We start from the raw sequence: 7,664 nt of genomic DNA, 5'->3' as shown, positions 1-7,664 counted from the left end.
TTTTGTTTTTTTTTTTCGCCGCGGCTGAAGTGGATTTTTCGGTGCCTCGACGCCCCGGTAGTCGCGGTTTTTCCGTTTCCGCACGGCCCCGGCTGACGCTGCTCGGTCACAGTCGCCTTTTGTGAGGATTGCAGACTTCTTGAGCGCGGGTGTTTTTTTTTGTTGTTGTTGTTGTTTTATTACGCATTCGCTCCAGCAGACGCTGTTTAGACTTTTTGTTTCCTCTTTTATCCTGCGACGAGGTGACGAGGTTTATTCGGTGCCCCGCCGCCCCGGCTGAAGTGATTTTTCCTGTCCCGTGCCGCCCCGGCTGACGCGGTTGGGACTTCGCGTTTGTTCGGCCGCCACGGGTTTTGGCGCACTCGCTCGGTTGCTTGTTGTTGCCACTTGTTGCGAACCCAGGTTTCTTGAGCGAGCGCGGGCGTTTTTTCTTCCTTTCTTTCTTTGTTCTATGTGTTAGCGAATCGGCCTTTAATATCACACGAGGACTCACAACCAACAATTTTCAGTTTGAAGTGTAAAAAATCTGCAGGTGTTGACGTAACTGACTTGCCCCGTACCCTTGAGTACATCCATGAAGTTCTCGTAGTACTACTAAATCGCATTATTCCAAGTGGAGAAATTCCCATAAACTTGCAAACCTCTACACGAAAATCGGTGCGCGTGATAAAGTTGAAAATTATCGTCCGATATCAAATGTGCCTTCTATAACACAAATTCTAGGAAAAAAAAAAAAAAACACTTGTTCGCCGTTTTCTGCGCCGTGACTGGCAGCACTCCGGCGAAGCGAAACGGGGTCGATTCGAGCACGATATCGGCGTCTTTCGACGTGCTCGCCGGCGACCGTCGCACGAGTACGTCGCACGAGCGCGTCTGCCGGGGCGCCGTTTGCGAAGCCGACGCAAAAGTGGGAACCGCCGCTCGGATGATCGCCGCTTTCGGCAGAGTGAGTGTTGGCACTCCGGGGAAGCGAAACAGCGTGAATGCGCCCACGAAATCGGCGTATTTTGAAGTGCCCGCCGGCGACCGTCGCACGAGTACGGTAAACCGCGTCAGCCGGGGCGTAGTTCGGGACGCCGACGAAAAAGTGGGAAGCGCAACTCGGATCTTCGCCGTTTTTGCAGGAGTGAGTGGCGGCCCTCCTGCGAGACCAAGAAGCATCGATTCGTGCACGAATTCGGCGCCTTTCGACGTGATCGCCGGCGACCGTCGCTCGAGTAGGGCAAACCGCGTCTGCCGGGGCGGGCTTCGGGACGCCGATGCGAAAGTGGGAAACGCTGCTCGGATGTTCGCCGTTTTTGGCCGAGTGAGTGCTGGCACTCGGGCGAAGCCAAACGGGGCCGATTACGGCACGATATCGGCGTCTTTCGACGTGCCCGGCGGCGACCGTCGCACGAGTACGGTAAACCGCGTCAGCCCGGGCGGAGTTCGGGACGCCGATGCGAAAGTGGAGAACGCCGCTCGGATCTTCGCCGTTTTTGGAGGAGTGAGTGGCGGCACTCCGGAGAAGCCAAGGAGCGCCAATTAGCGCACGATATCGGCGTCTTTCGACGCGCTCGCCGGCGACCGTCGCACGAGTAGGGCAAACCGCGTCTGCCGGGGCGGGGTTTACGACGCCGACGCAAAAGTGGGAACCGCCGCTCGGATGTTGGCCGTTTTTGGCAGAGTGAGTGCTGGCACACCGGCGACGCGAAAGAGCGCGAAAGCGCCCACGAAAGTGGCGTATTTGGACGTGCTTGACGGCGACCGCTGCAGGAGTACGAAAAACCACGTCAGCCGGGGCGAGCGACCCACGGCGGTCTGGGTGCTTATCGCTGCTATTATAGGGGCACCCCGGCAGACGCAGAAAAAAAAAATTTTTTTTCGACCTTCTTTTTTGCTGGTCGAGCTCGGGTAACCCAGGTCGCAATGGGAGCCGCGCACGAAAGCGGCGTCGCGAGACGCGTTCGCGGTCGCTAGTCGCACGAGCTCGGCAACCGCGTCAGCCGGCGCGGAGTTCGGGATGCCGACGGCTAAGTGGGTACCGCTGCTCGGATGTTCGCCGTTTTTGGCCGAGTGAGTGCTGGCACTCCGGCGAAGCGAAACGGGGCCGATTCGGGCACGATATCGGCGTATTTCGACGTGCTCGCCGGCGACCGTCGCACGAGTACGGCAAAGCGCGTCTGCCGGGGCGAGGTTTGCGATGCCGACGAAAAAGTGGGAAGCGCCGCTCGGATCTTCGCCGTTTTTGCAGGAGTGAGTGGCGGCCCTCCTGCGAGACCAAGAAGCATCGACTCGCGCACGATATCGGTGTCTTTCGACGTGCCCGCCGGCCACCGCCGCACGAGTACGGCAAACCGCGTATGCCGGGGCGGGGTTGGCGACGCCGACGCAAAAGTGGGAACCGCCACTAGGATGTTCGCCGTTTTTGGCAGAGTGAGTGCTGGCACTCCGGCGAAGCGAAAGAGCGCGAATGCGCCCACGAAAGTGGCGTGTTTGGACGTGCTTGACGACGACCACCGCAGGAAAACGAAAAACCACGTCAGCCGGGGCGAGCGACCCATGGCGGTCTGGGTGCTTATCGCTGCTATTATAGGGGCACCCCGGCAGACGCAAAAAAAAAAAAAATTTTTTTCGACATTCTTTTTTGCTCGTCGACCTCGGGTGACCCAGGTCGCAGTGGGAGCCGCGCACGAAAGCGGCGTCGCGAGACGGCTTCGCGGTCGCTAGTCGCACGAGCTCGGCAACCGCGTCTGCCGGGGCGGAGTTCGGGACGCCGACGGCTAAGTGGGAACCGCCGCTCGGATGTTCGCCGTTTGTGGCCGAGTGAGTGCTGGCACTCCGGCGAAGCCAAACGGGGCCGATTCCGGCACGATATCGGCGTCTTTCTACGTGCTCGCCGGCGACCGTCGCACGAGTACGGCAAAGTGCGTCTGCCGGGGCGGGGTTTGCGACGCGTACGCAATAGTGAGAACCGTCGCTCGGATGTTCGTCGTCTTTCGCCGAGCCAGTGCTGGCACTCCGGCGAAGCCGAACGGAGCCGATTCGGGCACGATATCGGCGTCTTTCCACGTGCTCGCCGGCGACCGTCGCACGAGTACGGTAAACCGCGTCAGCCGGGGCGGAGTTCGGGACGCCGATGCGAAAGTGGGAAGCGCCGCTCGGATCTTCGCCGTTTTTGGAGGAGTCAGTGGCGGCACTCCGGTGAAGCCAAGGTGCGCCAATTCGCGCACGATATCGGCGTCTTTCGACGTGCCCGCCGGCCACCGTCGCACGAGTACGGCAAACCTCGTCTGCCGGGGCGGGGTTTGCGACGCCGACGCAAAAGTGGGAACCGCCGCTCGGATGTTCGCCGTTTTTGGCAGAGTGAGTGCTGGCACTCCGGCGAAGCGAAAGAGCGTGAATGCGCCCACGAAAGTAGCGTATTTGGACGTGCTTGACGGCGACCGCCGCAGGAGTACGAAAAACCACGTCAGCCGGGGCGAGCGACCCACGGCGGTCTGGGTGCTTATCGCTGCTATTATAGGGGCACCCCGGCAGACGCAGAAAGAAAAAAAAAATGGGGACATGGCGTGCGTCACCGTGCGGCTTCGCAGCGTTGCCGAAGTCGCCGAGCCCTTCGACTGAGCCGAACGGCGGACAGGGAACGTTGGTCGGCCGTTCTAACCTGTCGGTGCCACGCCGAGACGTCGTTAAGGAAAACCGCGTCGTGGGCCTCTACGACGCCGTCGAGTCGTTGTACGTTTGGTGTCCAGCGTGTCGGCGGCGAGTAGCGGACACGTCGTTCACGACTTCGGTCTTTCGCAGTCGACGCGAACTTGCGGAGAGTCGTGGTGCCTCACGTTTTCGGCAGAAACCGCGGCGGAATTTTCCCGTGCGTGCGCGCACGACCTCGGTGCTGTGCCGTCAGCGTAGTGTTGCACAAACTCGTGGCCTACCCAAGGTGCGGTACGTTTGCGGCCGTATCCTCGGTGGGAATTTCGTGAGTAGGGTCGCAAATTCTACGACCTCGGCGGGTTTGAGAGCGACGTAGACTTGTGGCACGCTCAACGTGCCACACGTTTCGGGGCACACCCGCGGTGAAATTTTCTCGAGTACGCTCGTATTAGTGCCCAAGGAGGTCTGGGTACTTATCGCTGCTATTATGTGGGGGTTCTCGTGAGCGGCGTACGCGAAAGCGACCGGGTGTCTGATATGCGGCGGGCTTCGGCCTCGTCAAGCGTGTCCTCGGGTCTGCTCCAGGGGAATCCACGGCAGTCGTCTGCAGCCTCATCCGCTTGATGCGTTAGGGGCTGGTTGTCGGACGGTGCCGTTTTACCACGATATCGAGGTGTGTTCCGTGTCGTCCTCGGGCGATTCAGATGCGAAAGCGCCGAAGACGCGGGCGTGACCCGTCGTCTGGCGGCTTTGCAGTCTCGGCTCCGTTGCTAGTTCCGGCCGGTCCACCGACAGTGCAGCGGGCTTGGGCAACCCGCACGGCGCGACCGAGTCGATGCAACGAAAAAGAGCGAGCATGAACGTGCTTCTTGCCGCACGGCTCCCACTCGTCTTTCGGGAAGGTTGTGCCGTAGCGAGCTCGAACGCCGTCATCTCGGAGTGCAAAATAAGCGTGTTGGGGCGCCTGAAGGTGGCCTCCGCCGCACACAGACTGCGTCCGGCCCGCCGAAGGCGAGGACGGACGCGCAGTCGAACGATTACCTGGTTGATCCTGCCAGTAATCATATGCTTGTCTCAAAGATTAAGCCATGCATGTCTAAGTACATGCCGAAATAAGGCGAAACCGCGAATGGCTCATTAAATCAGTTATGGTTCCTTAGATCGTTTCTTCCTACTTGGATAACTGTGGCAATTCTAGAGCTAATACATGCAGTGAGCCTGGAGCCCTTTGGGTAACGGGTGCTTTTATTAGACCAAGATCGATCGGGTTTCGGCCCGTATTGTGTGGTGACTCTGGATAACTTTGTGCTGATCGCATGGCCACGAGCCGGCGACGTTTCTTTCAAGTGTCTGCCTTATCAACTTTCGATGGTAGGTTACTTGCTTACCATGGTTGTTACGGGTAACGGAGAATCAGGGTTCGATTCCGGAGAGGGAGCCTGAGAAACGGCTACCACATCCAAGGAAGGCAGCAGGCGCGCAAATTACCCACTCCCGGCACGGGGAGGTAGTGACGAAAAATAACAATACGGGACTCTTTTGAGGCCCCGTAATTGAAATGAGTACACTCTAAATCCTTTAACGAGGATCAATTGGAGGGCAAGTCTGGTGCCAGCAGCCGCGGTAATTCCAGCTCCAATAGCGTATACTAAAGCTGCTGCGGTTAAAAAGCTCGTAGTTGGATCTCAGTTCCAGACGAGTAGTGCATCTACCCGATGCGACGGCTCGGACTGAACATCATGCCGGTTCTTTCTTGGTGCACTTCATTGTGTGCCTCGAGATGGCCGGTGCTTTTACTTTGAAAAAATTAGAGTGCTCAACGCAGGCGAGTCGCCTGAATAAACTTGCATGGAATAATAGAACAAGACCTCGTTTCTGTTCTGTTGGTTTTTGGAATACGAGGTAATGATTAAGAGGGACGGACGGGGGCATTCGTATTGCGGCGCTAGAGGTGAAATTCTTGGACCGTCGCAAGACGAACTACTGCGAAAGCATTTGCCAAGAATGTTTTCATTGATCAAGAACGAAAGTCAGAGGTTCGAAGGCGATCAGATACCGCCCTAGTTCTGACCATAAACGATGCCAACCAGCGATCCGCCTGAGTTACTCAAATGACTCGGCGGGCAGCTTCCGGGAAACCAAAGTATTTGGGTTCCGGGGGAAGTATGGTTGCAAAGCTGAAACTTAAAGGAATTGACGGAAGGGCACCACCAGGAGTGGAGCCTGCGGCTTAATTTGACTCAACACGGGAAAACTTACCCGGCCCGGACACTGGGAGGATTGACAGATTGAGAGCTCTTTCTTGATTCGGTGGATGGTGGTGCATGGCCGTTCTTAGTTGGTGGAGCGATTTGTCTGGTTAATTCCGATAACGAACGAGACTCTAGCCTATTAAATAGGTGCGGGGTTCCCAGCACCTTACAACCTTCTTAGAGGGACAAGCGGCTCCTAGCCGCACGAAACAGAGCAATAACAGGTCTGTGATGCCCTTAGATGTCCGGGGCCGCACGCGCGCTACACTGAAGGAAGCAGCGTGTCTTTATCCCTGTCTGAAAAGACTGGGTAACCCGTGGAACTTCTTTCGTGATTGGGATAGGGGCTTGCAATTGTTCCCCTTGAACGAGGAATTCCCAGTAAGCGCGAGTCATAAGCTCGCGTTGATTACGTCCCTGCCCTTTGTACACACCGCCCGTCGCTACTACCGATTGAATGATTTAGTGAGGTCTTCGGACCGATGTCCGGCGCGGCCTTTCGGTTGCGCCGGTCTGTTGGAAAGATGACCAAACTTGATCATTTAGAGGAAGTAAAAGTCGTAACAAGGTTTCCGTAGGTGAACCTGCGGAAGGATCATTAACGGATTGTGAAGGGTGAGCGCCTCAGCTGCGTCTGCGCCCGACACTTTCTGCCGCTGACCCCGTTTGGACGCGGGGTCGGCTTTTCCCCACGGGGCTGCCTGAATGTGGAGCGGCACCCCGTGACAAATTGTTGCGCCCAGCGGACGCCAACACCGCGACCTTGGACGGTCGGCCAGGTGGCGGACGCGGGTACAAACGGCGCAACGCACTCATAGGTCGGCTTTCGACCCGCCACAGCACCGTGGCTCGAAGCGCTCGAAATGCGCGACCCGACCGCTGCGGGACCGCCTAGTACTGTAAACAGGAGCGGCGGAGCGCGAACGGCGAGTCGTGGTTACGTCGGTAGAAGGCGAGGCTGCGCGTTCCCGAAACGCCAGCCGAGTGCCCTCCCGACCGTTCGAGCGTGCAAGAACGAGACCCGACAATCGCGCGGCGACTGCCAAGTACGAGAGGAACGGCACAAGCGTCGGCGGTCGGTCAAGGAACTGGCGATGTGACGGGTCCGCTGTGCACCAGTGCATACCGTCCCGCCGTCCGCGGCAAGCGCCTCCGCGTCCTCGGGTGACGGAGGCTGCCGGTCGGTTCTTGCAGGCGAGGGATCTCGCTGGCACCGGTTCGCGTTGACGCGCGGCCGGTCATGGCACGGCGATGCGACGGCCGAGGTGCGCAGTACTCGATGGAGGAACCGCACGCTCCGATGACCGTCCCGCCCTCCGCGGCGTATGCGTACCGACCGTAATGGTTGCAGCAGCGCCGGCCGGCTTTTGAATTTGCCACACGAAACACGGTGCGAGATCGCGGTTAGGGGAGCGTCGACGTTGCCAGGCGTTTTGCTTGCTGCCGAGGGAAAGGCGGCACGGCCACGTCGCGCTCGTCGCGATTAGCGGGTCTGCGCGCTTTGGGAAGGTGCCGCAACGACTTGCCGAAAGAGGAAGCACGGAAGAACGAGGGACTTGGACGTCCCGACAATTGAACGCACTTGCGGCCAGGCCCTTGCTGGCTTCGTTCTTCCGCCTCGAGTAGGCTCGTACGCGGCTCCGGCGCCGAAAGTGGTCCTTGGCACCGACTTCGGTGGACGTGGGAAGTGCCGCGCAAGTACGGCGCGCCTGGCTCCACCTGTTGGCTAAAGTAGGCAGCCGGATCGGCATTTTGGTGTGCGGTGGCAAACCGTGG

The 7,664-nt window shown here is 58.8% G+C and overlaps 1 non-coding gene across 1 annotated transcript; it reads left to right on the top strand.

Annotated features, from left to right (window-relative positions):
- The first annotated feature begins 4,674 nt into the window (after positions 1 to 4,674).
- LOC142796129 (small subunit ribosomal RNA) lies at positions 4,675 to 6,489 on the top strand. The gene has a single exon (XR_012893566.1). It is a non-coding gene; the product is annotated as a small subunit ribosomal RNA (ribosomal RNA).
- The last annotated feature ends 1,175 nt before the right edge of the window (positions 6,490 to 7,664 follow it).

This window comes from Rhipicephalus microplus, unplaced genomic scaffold (genome assembly GCF_043290135.1).
Source record: "Rhipicephalus microplus isolate Deutch F79 unplaced genomic scaffold, USDA_Rmic scaffold_1163, whole genome shotgun sequence".
NCBI classification, from domain to species: domain Eukaryota; kingdom Metazoa; phylum Arthropoda; class Arachnida; order Ixodida; family Ixodidae; genus Rhipicephalus; species Rhipicephalus microplus.
The sequence above is the reverse complement of the archived record's forward strand: the minus strand, read 5'-3'. Positions and strand labels throughout refer to the sequence as shown.